Source organism: Lycium ferocissimum, chromosome 8 (genome assembly GCF_029784015.1).
Source record: "Lycium ferocissimum isolate CSIRO_LF1 chromosome 8, AGI_CSIRO_Lferr_CH_V1, whole genome shotgun sequence".
NCBI classification, from domain to species: domain Eukaryota; kingdom Viridiplantae; phylum Streptophyta; class Magnoliopsida; order Solanales; family Solanaceae; genus Lycium; species Lycium ferocissimum.
Genome location: NC_081349.1, coordinates 54,064,929 through 54,088,558, shown reverse-complemented (window position 1 = coordinate 54,088,558; position 23,630 = coordinate 54,064,929). Strand labels below are relative to the sequence as shown.

At 36.6% G+C, this 23,630-nt stretch overlaps 1 long non-coding RNA gene across 1 annotated transcript; it reads right to left on the bottom strand.

Annotated features, from left to right (window-relative positions):
- Window positions 1–16,498: 16,498 nt before the first annotated feature.
- LOC132067045 (uncharacterized) lies at window positions 16,499–17,384 on the bottom strand. The gene is made up of 3 exons (XR_009416995.1): window positions 17,273–17,384; window positions 17,012–17,139; window positions 16,499–16,883 (listed from the first exon to the last, which is right to left on the bottom strand). It is a non-coding gene; the product is annotated as an uncharacterized LOC132067045 (long non-coding RNA).
- Window positions 17,385–23,630: the final 6,246 nt, after the last annotated feature.

The following is a 23,630-nucleotide window of genomic DNA, read 5'->3' as shown; positions in this document are numbered from 1 at the left end:
AAAGGAACTAAATTAAATAAATGGATAAAAAATTACCTTTTGCTTGTGCAGCCAAGTCGAGGTTGGACTTAGAGATTCTCCTTGCTCCCAAATCACCTCAGCCACACACAACACAAGCAATCAAATTTTAAAACTTAAACTTAACTAAAAAATTAAAGGTTCTTGCAATTTTTATGCTGAAAACCCTAGGTATTTGAGCCTTTTTTAGTATAGTGGTGTCTCAATATGCCAAAAGGTTGCTCAACAATGTGAATTGGGGGTTCTTAATATAGAACCCTAAAAATTCCCAAAACCCTAACTTAGCCGATGTGGGACAAATGCCAACTGCTCAGAATTGGTTCCTCCCATCTTACTCAAGGGATGAGATTCGACTAAAAATACAAATAAACGGTCTGATTTGACCAAGCAAAGGGTCAATCCTCTCCGTTCTTCACGAACCAATGGGGGTTGCGGATTTCAAATGAATAACAATGAAAGCAATTAAGGATTTTAGTCCATAAACATTGTGAAATGCAGAAAAGGTAAAAAGGAGATGGAGTAATACCGTGTTTGGGTCGAGATTCGGTGGAAATGGCAGAGCAATAAATGCTCTTGCCATTCTCAGCCTTACAAAAGTCGTATCATCAACGTGGACCCATGAGGTTGCCATTTCTGGCAACGTGACAAGGAGAGAGAAGAAGAGAGGGTGGGGGGCGGCGCTAGGGTTTGCCTCTCAAAACCTGGCTCTTCACAAAATGAGACCTCAAAGGTCTGTTTGTGTGGCCATATATGCATATATGCGTAGTGGGCCGCGTTTAGTCCTTAAATGGACTGGGCTCGGTTTAACAAAGAAGGGTAAGCGGAATATGACCCAAATATACATGTGTATATGTGATATATATATGTATGTATGTGTATATCCCGTATACACACGTTCATAAGTAAAGGGCATATAATAAACATTTGTTAAATAGCCCTAATAGCAAGAGTGACACTTAATTGAACATTTCAAATATGGCCAGATTAATGTTAAGTAACCAATTAACCCTTAATGGATTTGCATAAATTGACTAATTATTGCAATAATGGCCTTAATTGATTTAAGTCAAGAAATCGGCTATTTCAATTATGGCCATAATTGACTAACAATTGGTTATTTCAATTGTAGCCACAACTAGTCACACAAAAATAATTTTCAAATTTAACTATAATTAAACATCTAACCAATTATGATTAATTCAAAAATTACCAATGCATATTGATTATCCAAATTTAAAATTTGAGAGGTAAAATGATTATTTACTCAATTAATCAAATTTCTTGAATTAAACGGAGTAAAACATTTGTCAATTTGACACTTGATAATTTAAACAATTAATTGAATAATTGTTTTGAGTTATTTTCTGATTAATTTGACAAGTACTTTAATATTAATAGTAAAAAATATGTAAAATATTTTAAATGACTTACAATATATATTTGCATTTATTTTGCCCAATAAAAAAATATAATCGAAATAATTTTGTAAAAATCATTTTGGCTCATAAAATACGTATTTCACTCCGTTCGAGATCCAAGAATTCTGGGTTATTAAATAAAATTATGGGAGGTCAAAATTAGGTGTCAACACTTGGAAAGGTTGACCAGCCCACAGTTGATTCACCATTATATCCTTTCTGGGAGATGTGTAATGATATGGTTGTAGCTTGGATAGCTAACTCCCTTTCCCCAGACATAGCTATTAGTGTTATGAGTTTTGACACAGCAAAAAAGATATGGTTAGACATAAATGATAGGTTTGGGCAGTTAAATATCAAATACATTCAACTTCAAAGGGAAATCAGTGTTACTTCCCAAGGTTCCTCTAACATTGCCTCTTACTTTACAAAGATGAGAAGCTTGTGGGATAAACTTTCCACAGCATATGTAGGACCTGTTTGTACTTGTGGTGCCCTTCCCAAATTTGTTGAATAGCAAAAACTATAGCAATTTTTAGGTGGCCTGAATGACTCTTATTCCACTTGTAAAACCAACATTTTGATGATGTCTAATCTTTCATCCCTGAGTAAGACTTACTTCATGCTCCAATATGATGAGAAAAAAAAAGGTTTCTGCACCTATTCCAAGTTTCTCAAATGAATCTGCTTCCTTCCATGTTGGTACTAGTGCTTTCTCAAGTTCCTCCAACAACAGAAACTTCACTCAAAAGGTTCAATTTGATCCCAACAGTTGCACTATTTCATCTTTCTTTTGCAAGTATTGCAAGAGAACTAACTATACAATTGAAAATGCTATAGACTCCATAGGTTTCCAGCAGATTTCAAGTTCATCAAGAACAAGAAATCTGCTTCATGTGTTCAGACTAATAGGTTTCTTTCCTCAACCAGTAAGTCTTCTCCAAGTCCTGAACTTGGTGGCCATGGTTTCACCAAGGAACAATACTAACACCTTATGAATAACTTCCAACAAACTCGTCTATCCCCATACTTTACTGAGGCACATAATGCTGAGACAACAGGATTTGCCCATTTTGCAGGTGTGTTTCATCATCCTGAGGTTAATTCTGTTGCTTTTCATGCATATGCAGTATCAAATTTAGGTTTAAACCCTTGGATCATTGATTCTGGTGCCACAAATCACATACATCACATAAACATCTCCTTCAAAACCTCACTCCTTTAAGTTCACCATTCCTAATTGTCTTACCAAATGGATACAAAGTGAAAGTCATATCCACTGGGTCTTTTATTCTCAGACAGGACATGATTCTTCACAATGTTCTATTAGTACCATCATTTCATTTCAATCTCATCTCTGTGCACAAACTACTAATCCAATTTGACTGTGATGCTCTATTCACTAAATCTAATTGCATCTTACAGGGCCCTTCTCTGAAGAAGCAACTGGGAATTGGTAGAGCAGCAAATGGGCTTTATTTTCTGAATTCTAATGCTCATCAGTCATCTAATTCCATTCTTGTTTTTCCTTCTGTTCATTGTAATATTTCCACTTCTGCAACTTTTACTTTTTCTCATAGTTCTCTCTGTAATTCCACTATTATAACTAATAAGACTGATATTTTTTGGCATCAAAGATTGGGACACATGCCTTTTCATAGAATGCATTCTATACCATTTTTATCTGGTAAACTTTCTTCCAAACAAAGTTTTTTACGTGATGTTTGTCCAAAGGCCAGACAACAAAGACTTCCCTTTTCTAATAGCAACATTCACTCCACAGATCCTTTTAAACTTGTACACATTGACAACTAGGGACCTTATAATACTCAAACATATAATGGTTTCAGGTATGTTTTAACTCTAGTTGATGACTTTTCCAGGGTTACCTGGACACATTTATTAGCTTCCAAATCCAATGCTTTTCCAGTACTCAAAGCTTTTGTTGCAATGGTCAAAGTTCAATTTCAGTCTCATATTCAATGTTTTAGGTCTGATAATGCCTATGAATTGGGCAGTAGTTCTGTTTTTCAACAATATTTCTCTGATAATGGCACTTTTCACCAAATCATAATCCCTCATACCCCTCAAAAAAATGGGGTAGTGGAAAGAAAACACAAACACCTATTAGAAGTATCCAGGGCTCTTCTTTACCAATCCAATCTTCCTTTGAAATATTGGGGTGACTGTGTCCTCACTGCTATTTACTTAATCAATATATTTCCTTCTGTAGTTTTGAACAATATCTCCTTTAGAAAAACTGCATGGTTCTCCCCAGTTATGATAATTTGAGGTCTTTTGGATGTTTTTTTTTTTTTTTTGCTATCACACCTAGATCTGGCAGAGACAAACTGCAACCAAGATCCATCCCATGTATTTTCATAGGTTATCCTTGTGGTAAAAAGGGATACAAATTGCTTAATTTGTCTACTCAATCTGTTTTTTTCTCCAGGGATGTAGTATCCTATGAGCACCTTTTCCTTTATAGTTCTCCTAGTGACACTGTTTTCCCACCTCCTACTTCTGAATATTTGGCTTTTTCTCCTCCTCCACCTTTTGTTCCTCTTTCTGTTTCATTTCCAGTTTCATCCCCTGTGTCAGTTTCTTCTCCTATTTTACCTTCTCCATCTGTCCCTTCTCCTGTTTCACCACCTGTCCCTTCTACTGATTCACCTCGACCTCCACTTGTTCCTACTAGACAAAGACATCAACTAATCTATCTTGCAGATTATATCTGTTCCTCTGTTGCCTCTTCATCCATCCCTCCTTTTATCAATGCTAAGGTTTCTACTGTTGATTTGCATTTGTATGAGCCTTAGTTTTATCAACAGGCTGTTTCTCATCCTGCTTGGCAAGAAGCCATGCTACAAGAATTTAAATCACTTGAGGCAAACCATACTTGGGACATTGTTCCCCTTCCTGTCCATAAGAAGGCCATTCCCTGTAAATGGGTCTACAAGATCAAGCAGAGATCTGATGGTTCTATTGAAAGGTACAAGGCTAGACTGGTGATTAGGGGTGATACGCAAAAGAAAGGGGTTGATTATAATGAGACCTTTTCTCCAGTCATTAAACTCACTACTGCCAAGTGCCTTTTATCTTTAGCTGTTAAGAAAAATTGGATTGTTTTCCAACTTGATGTCAATAATGCTTTTCTTCATGGTGATCTCCGTGAAGATGTGCACATGAAAGTTCCTCCTGGACTTCTGGTATCTTCTCTATCTTTATCTGGTTCCTCTCAATTGGTTTGCAAACTCAAAAAGCCTTTATATGGTCTCAAACAAGCTTCCAGGCAGTGGTTTTCTAAACTGTTTGAAGCTTTATTCTCTAGAGGCTACAATCCAAGTAAAAATGATTACTCTTTATTTACAAAGGGTTTTGGTATTTCTTTGGTGGTTTTGGTGGTATATGTTGATGATATTTTGTTGGCTGGAATGATCTCATTGAAATGTCTAGCTTGAAGTCCTTTTTGGACACTCAATTTAAGATTAAAGACTTGGGCTTTGTTCACTATTTTCTCGGATTAGAAATCACTCCACATCCTTCTGGTTATCTCATGAACCAGCACAAATACAATTCTGATCTTCTAGAGAAATTCCATTGTTCTCAATTTTCCCCTGTGACTGCCCCTTTAGATACTTCTGCTAAGTTGTCTCCTAACATTGGTGGTCCCATTCCTGACCCTACCATATATTGACATCTCATTGGTAAACTAAATTTTCTTCAACATACTAGGCCTGACATTTATTTCTCAGTCCAACACCTGAGCCAATTTCTTACCACTCCAAGAGTTCCCCATATGATGGCAGCTTTACATGTACTAAGATATCTCCTCAATGCACCTGATCAAGGAATTTTACTCTCTTCATCCCCTGATTTGTCTCTCATTGCCTTCTCTGGCTCTGATTGGGTTGCCTGTCCCATTTCTAGATGATCAGTAACTGGTTTTTTTGTGACTTTGGGTGGTTCTCTTATATCTTGGAAGAGTAAGAAACAACCTACCATCTCACTTTCATCTGCCGAGGCTAAGTATACAGCATTGAGAAAAGTTGTTGCTAAGGTTTTATTGTTGGTTCGACTTCTTGGTGATATTGGCCATTCCATTATTGCACCAGTGCCAATATTTTGTGATAGTCATGCTGCTTTACACATAGCCAAAAATTCAGTATTTCATGAACGCACAACACACATCGAGATTGATTGTCACTATGTGCGTGATTGTTTGTTGGCTGATCTTATTTCTCTTCATCATGTGCGCAGTGCTGACCAGTTAGCTGATATCATGACCTAGGTGCTGCCTGGGCCACTTCATCATTCATTATTGGGCAAGCATAGTGTGTTTGCACCCTCTAGCTTTAAGGGAGGGGGGGAGGTGTTGACTTAGGCCCAATTCATACACTGCAGCATACACAGGCCCAAATATGTGACCCGGATCCAATAACATTTCTCATATATTGCTAGTTAGTCCCTCTAGTATAGAAAGTTTACTTTTATATATAGTCATTGGAACATTCCGATTGAACAATAATGAGAATTCATTTTTGTGTGAAGTAAAAGGAATCGTCTGTTCTCCCTCCTCTTTCTCCCAATTTAGGGTTTCATCCTTTTTATTTCTGCAAATTGATTCATCTTAATGATTCTAACATATTTCCGATTCTAGCTCTGCCCCTGATCGAAATTCTTGAAAGAACCACGCTGAATGTGGAGGATTCAAACCATGTATACATAAGCAAAACAAAATATACTTATATAATAAAATCACGTTCATTTTGAATTCAATGACTCTCAATTCTGAATTCACCGGTGAATTTCTACCTTATCAAATTCTAACAACTCTAGGAAAAGATTGACTACTATATATCACATGGTGGCTGATCACTCCAACCATGTAAGAGCTTGTTCTTTGTTTTCTTTTTGGCAGTTATTACAAAAAATACTTCAGAAAGAGTAAATTCGACGAGCTCAAACAATGACTTGAGTTGTGGATCAGCATTTTCGAGCATCCAAAGCAAGTGTTAGAAAAGAACAACTTCACGGGCAATGGCGATGGAGTCTTCTGAATCGCCTGACCTTTCGACAAGTTCCATGAAGAGTGGATGGCAGACAACGTTGGAGCTAACGAGGTAATGCCGGCGTGATTTACCAACGTAGACTGGATGTAGGTCTTTATTGTTGGAGCAATTGCTTTCGTAGGAATATGAATCATCATCCGAGCAAGAATTGTTGATGGCCATTACGTTGGAAGTACGGCCTAGTTTGAGAGATTGCATTTTTTTCAATACTGATTTGAGCTTTGAAGTCTTTGGCCATTGCTAATAAAATTTGTGGGGTTTTTAGAAGAGAGGAAAATTTTGAATAGAATATTGAGGAAGAAAGAAATAAGAATTGGTGGTTCGTATATAAAGGGAATTAGGGAAGAGCAAAGGCATATCTAGTACTAATAGATACAGGTTCAATTGAACACATGACTTTCAATGCGGAACATAATTTTTTTTAATAAAAATTATTAAAATTAAAATAAATAATAGCTATGAACATATAATATTAAAAATATAATGAATTCAATATTAAAATTTTTAAAATTTAATTCATATAATTTAAATCTTGAATCCACGTATAAAGAAGCGCGAAAATGGAACAGTATATGATGGGCAGCCGTTATTGAATAAGTGCATGGGCCCAGTGCTAGTTGACGCGCCAAAACTAGCTGCGGCTTTGGAATCTGTTTGAGGATACTATTTAGTTTCATTTTCTTATGATTTGCGGCTAATCTAAATCATGCTGTGGCGGAGTTGTAAGAAAATGATTGCAATCACCGACAGATTTCTACAGCTGGTTCACCTATCTTTAGTTTATTTGATTTGAACTAAATCTGTAATAAACTTTCACTTAAACATTATGTGTTGCGCTACTTTTTTTCTTTTGAATTGTTTTATTGCACGGGGAGCGGGATAATTAAAATTGAACTCACTTGTGGTGTAAAAGAATTCTATCAATACTAGTAAACTAGTATATTTTTTAGTGGTTATTGGGCCACTTCTTGTTTATTGATATTGATTCATCATTGTCTAACCTAGTTAGTTTTTTTAATGAATTGATGACTGCATTTACTCATATTAGTTAGTGTCTCATTTTAGATCTTACCATAAAATTTAGTGGTTTGGACCCGTGTCGGGTATTTTCAATTTTTCATTAACAAAGATTAAGAATTTTTTAGTTACAGTCAAACCTCTCTATAACAACAACGTTGGGTTCAAATTTTTTTTGCTGTTATAGAAAATGACTGTTATACACCTATAATAGCATTGACATTTAAATAATATTTCACTGTTATACGCAAAAAAGATCCATAAAATCTAAATTTTCATTTTTAATTGCGAAATTCTAATATTAATCACACTTTGTATAACCAATGAAAACTTTTTAATGATGTGTGTGTGTGTGTGTGTGTGTATTCATATGATATTTTTGTCATAAATAGTGTATTAAAGGATCAAATATTTGATCAAAATATCTACACTTATTATTGGTAACCATAGATATTCTATTTTTATAAAGATTGCTAATTATTATATTACCAAAAAAAGAAGATACAGGTATCCAGAGCTAACCTACCGAGCACCTCTTAGCATACTCCTCATTACCATTCTAGGTGGACCATAAAAGATAATGTATGAATGTCATAATCTAAAAGGGCATAAATCCGCAAAATAATAGCTCGTCTATATGGCTATCATCAACTAAGCCCATATATATATATATATATATATATATATATATATATATATATATATATATATATATATATATATATATATATATATATATATATATATATATATGTGTGTGTGTGTGTAAACAAAGCAACAAGGATACAAAAATGATATACAAAATATGAACCGGTAAGGTTGTGAAACATCTAACTATACACATTTGTCTACGATCCTCTATAGAGAGTACGAGAAATCATAAGGACGGGACAGGACCCACCGTGCCCAAATAAGTACACCAAAAGGGAATACCAATAGACTGCAGCTGCGAAGTAAGTGGAGAGCTCTTAAGACTCCGCTGATGAATTACCTAGTGGTCTGATCCGTCTCCCAATCTACCTGCGGGCATGAACACAGCGTCCACAAGCAAAAGGACGTCAGTACGAATGTTGTACTGAGTATATAAGGCATGAATAACAACATAATAAAGATATAAGGAGCATGTGATAAAAGAGATAACCTGTACATCTGATTGCCTCTTAAGGCGGATATCATACATGCTTAGCTTTTCTTTTCAAACAACATCTTATACATACAGACATATATATAGTATACTGCCCGACCATATAGACGCGGTGTTATCATCATCATTATCCCGTGTCCGGGCATCCCGTCTTCGGGCATCCCGCGTCCGGGACGATGTCATAAGCTGCCCACTGCAGTGGTGTGTACATCTATGTGTCTACCCGGCCGCCTATAGTGCGGCACGATGTGAGAAAATACATACATATATATAAAGCATGCATGAGAGCCCAAGTGAAACATTACTACACTATCGAAGTGACGTAAGGTCAATAAACCTCCGACTTCTATTATGGAATCATCATCATCGCCATATCTCACCTTGAAGGAACAATTATTATAACATGAGATCAACAACAGTGAGTAAAATCAATAATCAAGGAACGAGCTCAATAATATTACGAGAACATCAAGAACTATAAGCTTTGGTATCTTTAAGAATAGGATCATCATCATCATCATCATCATCATGGAGAGCATTTATCAACAATATCATAGGAACTTTGAGAATTATGAGCTTCTAGTATTTCTAGGAGTAGGACATTATGGATACCATGTGTGGGTTCACAATAAAGGAATCATGCCTTTAGAAAGAAAGGGTTAGCCTTACATACCTTTACGTCTCCTTAATTACTTAACGTTCTTGTCACGATCCAATTTCACAAGGTCACGCGGGCACCTACCTATCTTACCTCGGTAGGCGAACCCTTAATTCAACATTCACAAATCCAGTATATCTATATAGCGGAAGAAAATAAAGCAACGAAGCCTGAGATTTGTATATATAATAAATGCGGAAGTAATCATAAATCACCTCATGTATCTGGTCTGGTCATACAAGAGCACGAAGGGGCGCACAAGTAATATCATCATCTAGGTAACGAGATAAACCACAAGGAGTCACAACTCTCAATTTTACTAATAATCAAGTCTCACAATATCACATTCATCAATAGTTCCTTCTCGTTTCTATGATCAGTACCAATCACAAAGCCTAACAATATAGTATCAGTATTTCCATCTCTGTCATTTCGTATCACAAAGCCTAGGGAGACTTAATAATCAGTATGCCATGAATATGAGTATGAATATGGGACAGTGCAACTATAACCGTGAACAATCTTAAGTTTCAAGCCGTGCCAAACATAGCGCACCAATATCACAACGTACCAAACAAGGTCCTATGGAGTCTACAAGCTACAAGCCCAATCAAACGAGTCACAAGCAATACCAAACCCTAAGGCAACATCCAACCCAAACTTCATACCCGAAGGTTTACATGAAATCTCCGACAATATTATCTATATATACGCTTCGCTAGTCGAAGTCTCACCATAAAGGTAAGCCGTAACCTACCTGGCAGGCCGAGCAGCAATCTCGAGTCAAACTTGTGCCCTTCCTTTACGTTGAGCCTCAAGATAATCAAAGTCTACCATATTCGAATGCGGAATTAGAAACAAGAAGAAGGCATTTAATAAACTTAACTCTTATTAAATCCCCAAATTCCAACCCGTAAACTATGGTTCATAAACTAATAAATTAAAAATAATAATCTAAAGCTCTCACCATGGAATTAGTATTCTAGATGCTCAATTCCCATTAATAATCAACTAATTTAGTTAACAATTACTCAAAATTCGGATTATATAGAAAACCCTCAAATTTGGGTATAAACCCTAGCTTTTAATTCACAAATTAAGCCTTAGAAATGGAAGATTCAAGTTACTATAGCTATTATCCATCAATTCCATGCTTAATGAAGCTAACCCAACCAATAATATAAGATTTCAAAGCCAAGAACTCATTAGGAGGAAAAACCCATAAAAACCCCTCTTTTAATCTTAAGCTTTTTATGGAAAATATGAATCTAGCAAGTTTGTTCCCAACATATTCAACATTAATCTTACTATTTAGGAAGATTCTAGGAACCAAAAATGATTTAGAGCTTAACTCAAGAACCCATTGAAGACCCATTAGATTCTATGAATTCTAGGTTATGCTAGATGATTAAGAGAGGTTAATGGAATCACAATAAGGTAGGAATGTTACCTTAGGGAAGAAATCACTTTAAAACCCTCCAATTCGCCTCCACAAAGATCTCAAGTCGGGATAGAATAATGACTAGGGTTTTGGGGTTTAAAACTTATAAAATAAGGTCAGTCTCAGTCAACACTGCTACAGCTAGGGGTGTACATGGACCGGGTTGGTTCGGATTTTTTAAACACCAAACCAAACTAATTGCGTCGGGTTTTTAAATTTATACACCAAACCAAACCAATAAAATTCGGGTTTTTCAATCTCGGGTTTTTCGGGGTTTTTTTTCGCAATAGTCTTGATACAAAACATATTCACTTTTACTTCAAATATTTCTTTAGTCCTAGTAAGATACAACTATATAATTAAGGTGTTTCTTAAAATAACATAAAATGTGAGAACAGTGATGACATTGTATTAAAATATTCAACAAAAGATAATAAAATCAGTTAAAATATTGCTAATTAATAAGCCATAAAGAAAATGACCATAATCTAAAGATACTAAGTCAAGCTAAAATAAGTATGGCTAATAAATATTAATTATATGACAAAGAAAAAAAACTCAAGTTATGTATTTTCACTCTCTAAACCAATTATGCAAAACTAAAAAATAGATATCCAACATTATTGTCATTCCTAGTGGTAAATTGAATTTCTTTTGTTAGCATTAGTGTTGAGTTGATTTTGGTTTGAACTTTATTTGAGTTACTAACATCCATAGGATATAAAACTTATTGACATCCAAAATTCTAAGTTCAAGCTTGAATAATATGATGATAGATAAAAAAAAACTACGAAAATTTTTAAGAAATATTTATAAATTACATTACAAATAAATATTTTTATGTATTAAATATTTTAAAAATTGAATACATGTAATGTCGGGTTGGTTTGGTTCGGTTTGACTTTTTTTAGCTAAAACCAAACCAAACCAATTATGGTCGGATTTTTTTTTTTTCAACACCAAACTAAGTCAAACCAAATTACTAATCGGATTTTTTTTTCGGTTTGACTCGGTTTATCGGTTTGGTGTGGTTTGTGTTTACTTGGTACACCCCTAGCTACAGCGGTCATATGGCCGCCCCAGCGGCTACGCAGACCGCTACGGTGGTCCTGGCCAAAATACATACTGCCGCTGCAGCGGCTATACCACCGCTACAGCGGTGCTGGTGCCGCCCCAGTGGACACCAGACACCAGAATTTTTCCCAACTTCCACAATTTCATCCCGAAATCCCAATTTTTTTTCTAGAAAACATTCTAAGGCCCACAACGATGCCTAGGAAGTCATGCCAACTATCTCCTCAAGTCAATAGTTCTAACGAGACTCCGGAACGGGTCAACGAAGGAAAAAACGGAATAATCACGGTAACGATAAAACGGGTCGTTACATTTCTCCTCCCAAGTACGCAAAATCTACATTCAAGAGAATTCATACTAAGGTTAAGTCTTGAAAACACTCTTAAGTTCAAACTAGCATAATTAACGAGCTAACGAAATTTGGGCAGCACTTCCCCTATCTTATCAACTTCCCCCATATCATAATACGGCTCCCAAACAACAATAATAACATCCACAATATCATAATCAAGAGGCTATATTCAAGTTAGTCTCGAATTTATCCAAAATCCCCTTTTCAAGTTTATCTCAGTCATCTTCTTCACTTCAACACTTATGAATTCTTCACTTTAATTCTTTTCCTTTCCAAGAGTTACTAAACCTTTATATCAACTCAATCATGTAAATAATAGGAAAAACATAACTTATAATAGAGGAACTTCACCTTCCTCAACTCCTTTTAAGACCAAGTTTACCACAACTTTGAAAAGAAGCAAGAACAATCTCCTTCCATGGATTATCTTTGGGTTTTGATGTTGGTCTTCTCTCTTGATGATATGAAAAGGTTTGGAGTGTTATAGAACCTTCAAGAACTCTCTAGAAGTGTGGGACGTTGAAATGAAAATGGGGTCTTTTGGGATTTAGAAAGGTGGCAAAATCGCCCCGTCCCCCCCTCCCGGCTCCAATTTGCAATGGAGATACGGCCGCATCTCCCCTCCTCTCCTTAGGGAGGAGGTTGGGCAGTGGGGGCTGCCATTTTGGGGAGTTTGCTGCCCATATGCAGTCCAGCATACTGAGTATGCAGCCGCCTATGGCCCTATTTTCCCCGGTATCGCGAAAATGCGTTCTTTTCGATTCGTTTGACCTCCAATCCTTATGGAACCCTCTTGGCACTTGTATAAAACTTCACTAACCATGTAAGGGGCCCTATATCTCCCCTCAAGGCAATGCTAAGCAATGTATAACTCAAATTATATGAAACCTTCCCAAAACATGATTCAAACTCCAATTTCTCCGACGAACTCACTTTCATCGCTTCCTATAACTCTGAAACCTAAGGTACACACTTAAAGTTATCAAATACCCTCCTTAACCTTACAAGGGCTTCATGTCCACTTTAAGCTTGCGTTAGTTTACTCACAATGCAAACGACACGAAATTTCCCAAGGTATAACAGCTAATCACTTCACATCTAAAAAAGCTAGAAAAGTAAATTTTAAATAAAAAATATATATGGCGATATTTTCTTTTTAAAAAAATTAGGGTCTCTCCGTGAAGTTTGGCTTTAGGCCCCCCCCAATCTTGTTGAGCCGGTCCTGGGCTTAAATTAGCAGCAAAATCTTTGTAGATCAGCACTTAAATGACTGATCAACTACAATAACAATATTAATGTTCTTGGGTCATAAAACAGAGAATTTAATTGTGATTATGATTAAGAAATAGTTTCTTTACCCTTGGCGTTTCCGTCTTGCATCTACAATAGCTTGAGTGACAAACATGATGATGCTTACTAATAAAAAACCTAACATAAAATATATTAATTCTTCCAGTATGCCTATACTGTACTGTACTAATCATGTACTGTATAATACAAAGAAAAGAGGGAGGTTATGTCGGTTCACGATTCACGAAGCAAGTTGGTTGGTCTACAGAAAAAGCCTCATTATTTATTAAAGATCGAACAGGATATATGCCAAATATTCCTCTAGCTAGATCAATGTGAGGTCAATAAATTAATTAATATGAAGTTAGTAAGAGATTTGTGTAAGTTTAGTAGAAAGTAAGCCTTGATCCCTGCATTATCTTTGCTCTGCTCGTCTTCATCATTAATGGGCGTATAAACATATCAATAATTGTGATTTGGGATTGTAAAGGAGATTTGATGCTTCAGTGGAAACACAATCTAATCATTGCAAGATTTGCATGCCACAGACGACAGAACACCTTATAGCTCGTTTACCTGTAACACTACACATATAACAGTAATTAACAGAGGAGCACTAGTTTACTACATATGTCCCCTCATTTGTTGTTCATAAATGATTTTCAGACTTCTAGACCTATTTTAATTTATAGATGTTTTGTCCTGACTATTTTATGATGCAGAAAATCCAGGGACTCCTAACTTTGACGTGTTCTATTCGATTCATGCAAACATTTGTCTAGTTCTAGCTAGGGATGGGTATTAGGTATTCGGTTTTATTTAAAACGTACGATTTTGGTAATTCTGCAATCGGTAATTAAAAGCAGATATCAAATCAAATACCGAACTTTGATACAGTAAATCAAACTTTGTACGGTAGTTCGGTAATTATGAATTGAAAAAAAGAAGAAGATATTTTGACAAGATATGTTTATAATTTGTCTAACATCTGACATGTTAGCTTTTAGATAAATCACATATAGAAGTTAGATCTCTACTCGCAAGCCTTAACATTATGATTTGGTGTCACATGTCAATCAAGACATCCAAATCACTCGTTATGTTACACATATATATGGTTAAAAATTAGGGGTGAGCGTTCGATATCGTCCAAATTCGATTTGATAATTCAAAAATAGATAATTAAAAATAGACACCAAAAGCCGTACTTTCAAATTCGGTCCAATAAGGTGAATTAAATTTCAGTACGATAAATTTTGATTCGGTTTGATACTTCATGTGCACACGTAGTTCCAGTCACCCCTTGGCCTTGGCATTTAGATAGCCTCAATCCTAGCAAACCTAACCTCAGCTGATGGGGTGACACGCTGCTGCCTGAAATTTTTGGTCCTTGAGATATCTTTTATAAACGGAAAAGAGCCAAACATACTCCTGTACTATGAGAAAAGGTCCAAATATATGAGAAAAGATCCAAATATACCCCTCGTTATACTTTTGGCCAAATATACTCTTATTGTTATATTTTGGGGCTAAATATACCTCCATCCGTTAAAGTTGTCCAATGTGGACATCCGATCCTACGTGACTGCCACACATTTGATGAGGTGGGTGCCACGTGGCATGCCACCTCATCAAATGTTAGTGCCACGTAGGATCGGATGCCCACCTTGGACAACTTTAACGGATGAGGGGTATCGTGACATCCACCTTATCAAATGTGTTGCAGCCATGTAGGATCGGATGTCCACTTTAGACAACTTTAAGGGGTCGTTTGGTTTGAAGACAAGTAATCTTTGGGATTAGTTATCCTAAGATCAGTTATATTGGGATTAGTAATCGTGGTATTATTTTCTATCTACTGTTTGGTATGTCGTATTAGAAATAATATGCATTGCCTAATTTTTAAGAAGAAGTTGTTTGTTTACAAAAATACCTTCCACCCTATTTAGCCTAAAATGCCTAAAATTTCCCCTCAGGGCTATTTTAGTCAATTTCCCTATTTTATCCTGGGATAACTTATCCCACGATTATTATTCTACCCTCTGATGGGTATAAGTTATCCCGGTACTATTTTTAATGTTAGGATAACTTATCCCAGGATTAGCAACCAAACAAGTGATAAGGTGGTACTAAATTTTTATCCCAGGACTATTTTTGCTTATACTTCATATCAAATGTTCCCTAACGGATGAGGGGTATATTTGGCTTCAAAGTATAACAGTAAGGATCTATTTGGCCCAAAGTATAACGAGGGGTATAATTTGACCCTTTTCTCATAGTACAGGCCTTTTCCGTTTGATAAATAACATTCGTTTTATTGCCTTTTAAACTTTTTGATTGTTTTTTTTATCTTTTTAGTTCATCAAGATCCAATAAATGCAAGATGTGATGAACTATTAAGTGTTGTTGGACAGATTTGACGAAGAAGACAAGAGAAAAATACTTCTGGTTACTTTAGATGGGCAAGCTATCTTTTTTAGGTCATACATATATAAATTGAAGTTTGCAGGGTTGATAACTCAACTTTATTCTTGGCTTTGATATTTTTACATTACTTAGGTATCCTCATTTGTAGTATCATCATAGAGTGTATTATAAACTCTGTTCTTCTGAAGCTCTCATAAATTCACGGGCCTAACCACCTAGAGCCCTAGCCGCCTGAAAGCAATCACAATTGACGGCCACTATGGCCAACCCCACCGGAGGACAGCCTCCTCCGGAGACCAGTCAACCTGCAGTCCCTCAACCACAAACTACCCAAAAAACCATAAACCTACCTACTACCCCTGATACTCTACCACAAGCCATCCAAAAAACCACAAACATACCTACGATTTTGCCTACCACTCAACCTTCAACTAGCTATGCCAATATTTTGAAGCCAATTACAAATGTTGCTGCCCAGATTGTAGTACCTCCTAAATCGGTGACTTACGTTCAGGGAGAACCACATTTATGTTGGAAGTCATCGGAGGTCAAACAATTGATAATTCAAGAAAACTTACAATATGCAATTCTTGGTAAGTTTTCGTATGATAACATTGACATAAAGGAATTAAGGACTGCTGTACCAGCACAATGTGGGATTAAAGGTCCTTGTACAATTGGATTGATAGAAGAGAGACACATATTAATTCGTCTCAATTTGCTAGAAGACTATGTAAGGATGATGTCTACCCCTGCTTATTATTTAAAGATACATGATAGATATTGTCAGATGCGACCATTAATCTGGGATCCTTGGTTTAATCCAAAGGAGGAAACCCCGATGTTTGTAGGCATGGATTAGTTTTCCAGAGTTGCCTCCGAATTTCTTTGCAAGAGAAACAGTTTTCTCAATGGCTTCAGCTGTTGGGAAACCACTAGTTGTAGATCTGGCAACAACAAACAGAACAAGACCTAGTTGTGCAAAGGTGAAAGTGGAAATTAATTTACTAGCAGAACATCCTCAAAGAATTCACATATCTGAGGAGAACGATATCACGGGTGAACTGAAATCAAAGTGGATTAAAATTAATTATGATTACCTTCCTAAATATTGCAAGCATTGGAAAACTTCAAGGCCATGGGGAAGCTGATTGTAGGGCTCTACATCCAGAATTGGAGAAACAATACAGGGAGGAATTGAGGAAGGAATATCATGAAGTTGGGACTGCTGCAGATCAGAGGAAGAAAATCAACAATGATATGCCCGGCTTTAAACATGGCAAACAAAAATGGATGACTAGAAGAAGTAAATTTATAAGGGATAAAAGTGGCATCATAATAGGAAAAGTGGGAGATAATACCAAGAATATGGATGCAGATGCAGACAAAGTAGCAACACAAAACACCTTTGCAATTTTGGAGAATAAGCGTAATGAAGAGGATAAGGTGGAATGTAGCACTTACAGTTCGGCCACAAAAACACTCGCAAATACAACGGTAAAAGAGTCAAGATGAATATGTAAAGGAGAATCAGCCCAGCACAAAAGAGTGGATCATTGAAAGATTTACAATGGAGGAGGATAACCAGACAACAGGAAAAGAAAAAGTAGTAGAAAAGCAACAAGAGAAGAGTGCAAGCCAAAGCAGTCCAGTGAAAGAAGTGGAAGTTAGTTCTAATAGTAACTCATTAGGACAAGAAATAGGTGACAATGCCTCGGAAGTTCAAAGTTCACAATCTCAACAAGGAGAAGAGGCCTTGGCAGAAGAGCATGATAAAGAATACAACACACAATTGCATGACAAAGTACCACAACAGGAAAGGAATACCACTATTACACCATTACAACAAGGTGGGGCATCTGAGGAAAACAAGACAGAGAAGGATGCAAATATTCAGCAGGTGAAGAAAAAAGGTGCAGAACAGGAGAATGGTACAAAGGAAGCAGATAAAAATGATAACATTTCAACAAACAGGCAGCAAAATAATATGCGATTTACTTCTCAAAAATCAAGATATTTGGACAATTGGTTGCGACTGAAATAGGCAATGAAGGAAAAGAGACAGGTTTTGCAGCAAAAGGAGATCTGGATGTGCATTCCATTGATAAAAATATTCAAGCTATTGCAAGGGCAGGAGATATTTCACCAAAACTTTTTGAGAAAGGAGTAGGTAGAGCCAAGAAGAAGAATCAAAGGGAGACTAGTGTTCCACCAGGCAGTGGAATAACAACCAGAAGAACTCATAACAAATCTACTATTTCATCATGAATGCTATCATATGGAATATTAGATCTGTTAACACACAACAAGCTCTTCAAAGGTTACTGAAAATGCATTTGAAGTATCATTTTGTTGTTATAGGGTTGATGGAACCCTTTCAAGATGCTGACAAGATTGAGGAGTATAGAAGGAGGCTGGGTCTGAATCTTTGCTCTAGTGAATGTGTCAGGAAAGATTTGGGATTTTATTGATGATTTATTTGAAGTAATGGTGATGGTGGATCATGCACAACACCTTACCATTAAATTGAAAAATCGGAATCTTCAGGAGGATCTAATGGTCACTTTGGTTTATGCTAAATGCACTCAAAATGAAAGATTGGAACTATGGGAATCATTGGAAGATGCTGCTATGAATATGACTATACCATGGATGATAGGAGGTGATTTCAATGTTATAAAATCAAGGGAAGAGAAGTATGGGGGTTTACCTGTTGGAATGAATGAGGTGCAGGACTTCATCCAGTGCATACAAAATTGTAATGTGAATGATCTGGGTTTTAAGGGCAGTAGATACACATGGTGGAATGGGGTGGTGATGATTGTATTTTTAAAAGGCTGGATAGATGTCTTGGAAATGCAGAGTTACAGAATAGATATCCTGGTATTGAAGTTACTCATTTGATCAGAACTGGGTCTGATCATGCCCCTCTTTTAATATCATACTCTGCTAACTCTGCAAATATTAAAAAGCCTTTTAAGTTCTTAAATTTCTGGGCTAAGAATGAAACCTTCATAGATACTGTAAAAAATCATTGGAAAGCTGATTTCATGGCCAATCCTTTCATTCTTTTCCATCATAAGTTGAAAAAGGTGAAGGAAGCTCTTTCCCAATGGAGTAGACAGACCTTTGGAAATATTTTTCAAGAGATAAAAACTTTGGAAGATGTAGTCAAAGTGCATAAGATTCAGTTTGAATTGCAATCTACTCCCAATAACAGAGAGAGACTACATAGAGTCCAGGCTGATCTGAATAGGTATTTGCATTTAGAAGAAGAATTCTGGAAACAAAAGGCAGGGATGCAGTAGTTCAGGATGGGGATAGGAATACCAAGTTTTTTCATGCATATGTACAAGGGAGGAGGAAGAGATTGCAACTTAGAAGGATACAGGATCAGAGTGGAAACTGGATAGAGAATGAAGAAGGGATGGCTGAAGAAGCTATCAGATTTTTCAAGGCACAATTTACAAAAGAGAAGGATCCTGAGAAGTTTGAAATGCTGGACCATGTGCCTACAATAATTTCTGAAGAACAAAATGAATACATTCATGCAATGCCAACTCATGAGGAGGTTAGAAAGGTAGTTTTCAACTTAAATGGGGAAAGTGCAGGAGGACCTGATGGTTTTACTGGTCTCTTTTTTCAAACATGCTGGGAAATTGTTGGGGAAGATATTACTAACATGGTGAAAGCTTTTTTCTGTAGGGCAGACCTTCCAAAGTTTATAACTCATACTAATTTGGTCTTATTACCAAAAAAGGATGTGGTAAATACCTTTTCTGATATGAGACCAATAAGTTTGAGTAATTTTGTGAACAAAATATTCTCAAGATTGTTGCATGAAAGACTGGCTGATGGTTTGGCAGATATTATCTCTTTAAATCAGGCTGGTTTTGTTAAAGGAAGAAGTATCGTGGAGAATGTGTTGCTGACTCAAGAAATCATTGCAGATATTAGACTTAGAACCAAGACTGCTAATGTAGTTCTGAAACTGGATATGGCTAAGGCCTATGACAGAGTGTCTTGGTTATTCTTAACTAAGGTGTTGAGGAAGATGGGCTTTTCAGAAAGAATAATTGATATGGTATTTAGAATAATCAGTAACAATTGGTATTCTATTCTTTTAAATGGTCAGCAACAAGGTTTTTTCCAATCATCAAGAGGGGTCAAGCAAGGAGACCCATTGTCCCCTACTCTTTTCATCTTGGCAGCTGAGGTATTAACAAGAAATTTGGATGCCTTATTGCATATAGCACAGTATAAAGGGTATGGGATGCCTAAATGGAGTCCTAAGATTACTCATTTAGCATATGCAGATGACATGATCATATTTACTTCAGCTGATCTGTTTTCTCTAAGGTTGATTGTGGAGGTGTTAAAAAACTATGAGGTGACTTCAGGGCAGAAGATCAACAGGGAGAAAAGTTCTGTGTACATTCACCATAATGTTCCAGGTGATATAAAGATTATGGTAGAAGTGGCAACAGGAATAATCAAAAAGGATTTTCCTTTTACATATTTGGGTTGTCCAATTTTTTATAGCAGAAGAAAGAAAGAGTTTTATAATCCTACTTTGATAAAGATAATGAACAGATTGCAATCTTGGAAGGGTAAGATGCTATCCTTTGGAGGTAGGGCTATATTGATTAAGCATGTCTTGCAGAGTTTACCTCTTCACATGCTTTCAGCAATGAATCCACCAGATTGTGTCATTAAGGAAATGCACAGAATGTTTGCTCAATTTTTTTGGAGCAATAATATTGGGGGAAAGAGCAGACATTGGTCAGCTTGGCACAATCTTTGTCTACCAGTGAAAGAAGGAGGATTAGGTTTCAGATCTATGCATGATGTATCTATGGCCTTATATTGCAAACTTTGGTGGAATTTCAGAACTAAACCATCATTATGGAGTGCTTTCATGAGCAACAAATATAACAAGAAGGTGAATTCAGTTGTGGCACAATGGAAGTATGGATCACAAACATGGAAGAAGATTCATGAAAAGAGATTTGATAGAGCATCAAATTTGGTGGCAAACAAAAATGGGAAATTCCCAGTTTTGGTTTGATAATTGGATAGGATTGGGGGCTCTATATTATGCTACCTCTGAGGAGTATTATGATGTGAGGATTCAAAATGTGAATGAAGTCAGTCAAGATGGGAGATGGAACACAGTTCTGCTTAATGAATTGTTACCCCAGGATATAGTTCAGCACATTACTGATACTATACAGCCACCATCCTGGGAGAAGGGCATGGATAGACCTTGGTGGCTCTTGGATACTAAAGGGGAATTTTTCCGTAAAATCGGCACAGGGAGTACATAAGGTTGAGAGGGCAGCCAAATAAGACCTATAAGCATATGTGGATAAAGGGGCTTCCTTTTAAAATTTCCTTTTTCTTATGGAGATGTTGGAAATTCAAGTTGCCACTTGATGATGTTTTGAAGAAGATGCACTATAATATGGCTTCAAGATGCTGGTGTTGCTCAACTCCACGGGAGGAAACAATACAACATCTTTTTGGCAAATCCTTTTCGACTAACAGACTTGGTCCTATTTTTGCTCTTTTGCAGTATCAATGTGGAAGGATTACAACTACAACAAATAATATTGAAATGGTGGCAAGCCCCTGTGACTGGAAGGCTTAAACCAATTTTTCAAGCAGTACCTGCTATAGTTGTATGGGAACTTTGGAAGAGAAGAAATTCAATCAAACATGGAGGGCATCACCGTGGGTAGAGTCATTTATCGTGTGTACTTAACAATTCAAAGATTGGTGCAAGTTAGGAATCCTTCTATGAAACAGTCCCATACGACGGAGAGATATGATACAAGTACTAGAGGAAGGAACAACTAGATTAAAGGTCACTAAGGTACTATGGAAATTCCCTCTGAGGGATGGATTATGTGCAATACGATGGGGCATCCAGAGGAAATCCCGGTAGGAGTTCTTATGGTTTTTGCTTAAGGAACAATTCGAGAGATCTAATGTATGCTCGAAAGTGAAGAGATTGGTTACACTTCAAACACCGAGGCCGAAACTATAGCAATTTTGGAGGCAATCAAGTATTGTAAAAGCAAACATTTAGATTGCATTATAATACGAGATCGACTCCAAATTGTTAACACATTCTTTCGGATGAATGGAAACCACCTTGGAACATAGTTGAATGGGTGGAGGAAATTGTTGAAATGAGCAGAGATATACAAATTAGATATGAGCACATGTTAAGGGAAGGAATAAACTTGCATTCCCTAGCAAACCAAAGCCTTGGACAAGGGCAATTTGAGATACCACGGTTTATGGAAATGGAGGTGGAACAAAGAAAGATCATTAACAGTGATAAATCCCAAATACCTTATCTGAGGATTAGAACTGTAAGTTAACAAATACCATGGAGAACATTCATAAGGGGAGGACAGAAATGTCAACACAAATTACCACAAGGAAGAGCAAAGGAAAGTCACATAAAAACCACTCAAAGGGCATCAGAATACACAGGAAGCAGGAAGATTTACACATTGAGAAAAAGCAGAACACAGAAATGACTTTTAGATCTGGGTACAGACAAAAGTCATCATCTATTGTGAAGAATCACGGTGGCAAATACCGAACAAACAAACACCAACATAAAAGGGGTTTGCGAAATATACAAAGGAGATGAAGAGAGTACGGAGCGAATTCAAGAGGATTGGAGCAAAAGAACACTTGATTAGTTGAAGGAGAGCTCCGATTTGGGCGTCAACCACAGTACCAACAAAAGAGGAAAATCATGAAGAAGAGTGAGATATTGAGATTTCAACTAGAACAACAAGACACAAACAATAAGTGGAAGGTTATCTTACCGAGGTGGAACGACAACGATGGTTGCGGATCGGAAGAGCTTCACTGTTGGAGCACACCTGAGATGGAGGAGACAACATAGTTTAGATGCACTTAAATCAGAAAAATGCAACTTACCATTGGCGTCATGAGAGGAGCAACACCACCACCGTGAGAGCGACGATGAAGCACATGCAGCTGAAGGTGACATAAGTAGGCTCGTACAGATGCAGAAAAGAAAAAGAGAAAGATCGAGTCAACAAAGGAACAAAAGTGGAGAAGCAAAGCAGATACAAAGAGAAGGGAGAAGAGGAACATACCTGGAAGAAATGGAGAAGCATAGAAGAGTAGCAGAACCTGGATTTCACCGGAGATGGAGGTGGCATTTTCATGCCAACTTTGTTGAAGGAGAAATGCGGGCAACAAGCTTCAAATTAGGGATTTACTTTCCTAATTCCCAAATGTGTATTTTTATTTTGCTTTTTAGACCTTATTTCCATTTTTGTTGCACTTTGAACCTTTATTTTTTGGATAATTTACAAAATCAGTCCTTAACAGGACTATAATTTAAAAAAAAAAAAACTCTGTTCTGATCATAAAATACGTAGTTTTCTCTAGCTCTTATTTTCTTTATGCTTGTTAATTAGTAGAGGTGCGTTACCTCATTAGGATTAATAAGGTAAGGCCTATCCCCCTGCTTGTACTCTTCTCATAGAGGTTCAGTTTTATTTATTAATAAAAAACTAGCCCTAGGAACCCCCGCCTACCAGATTAGCTTAAAAAAAGGCCAATTTCGTAAAATTGATTAAAACACTACTCCATTATTTAGGGTGAATTTTTTATTTAGCTAAGTAATGGAGTTTCAACCGACCTTTTTATTAATTTATCCGCCTA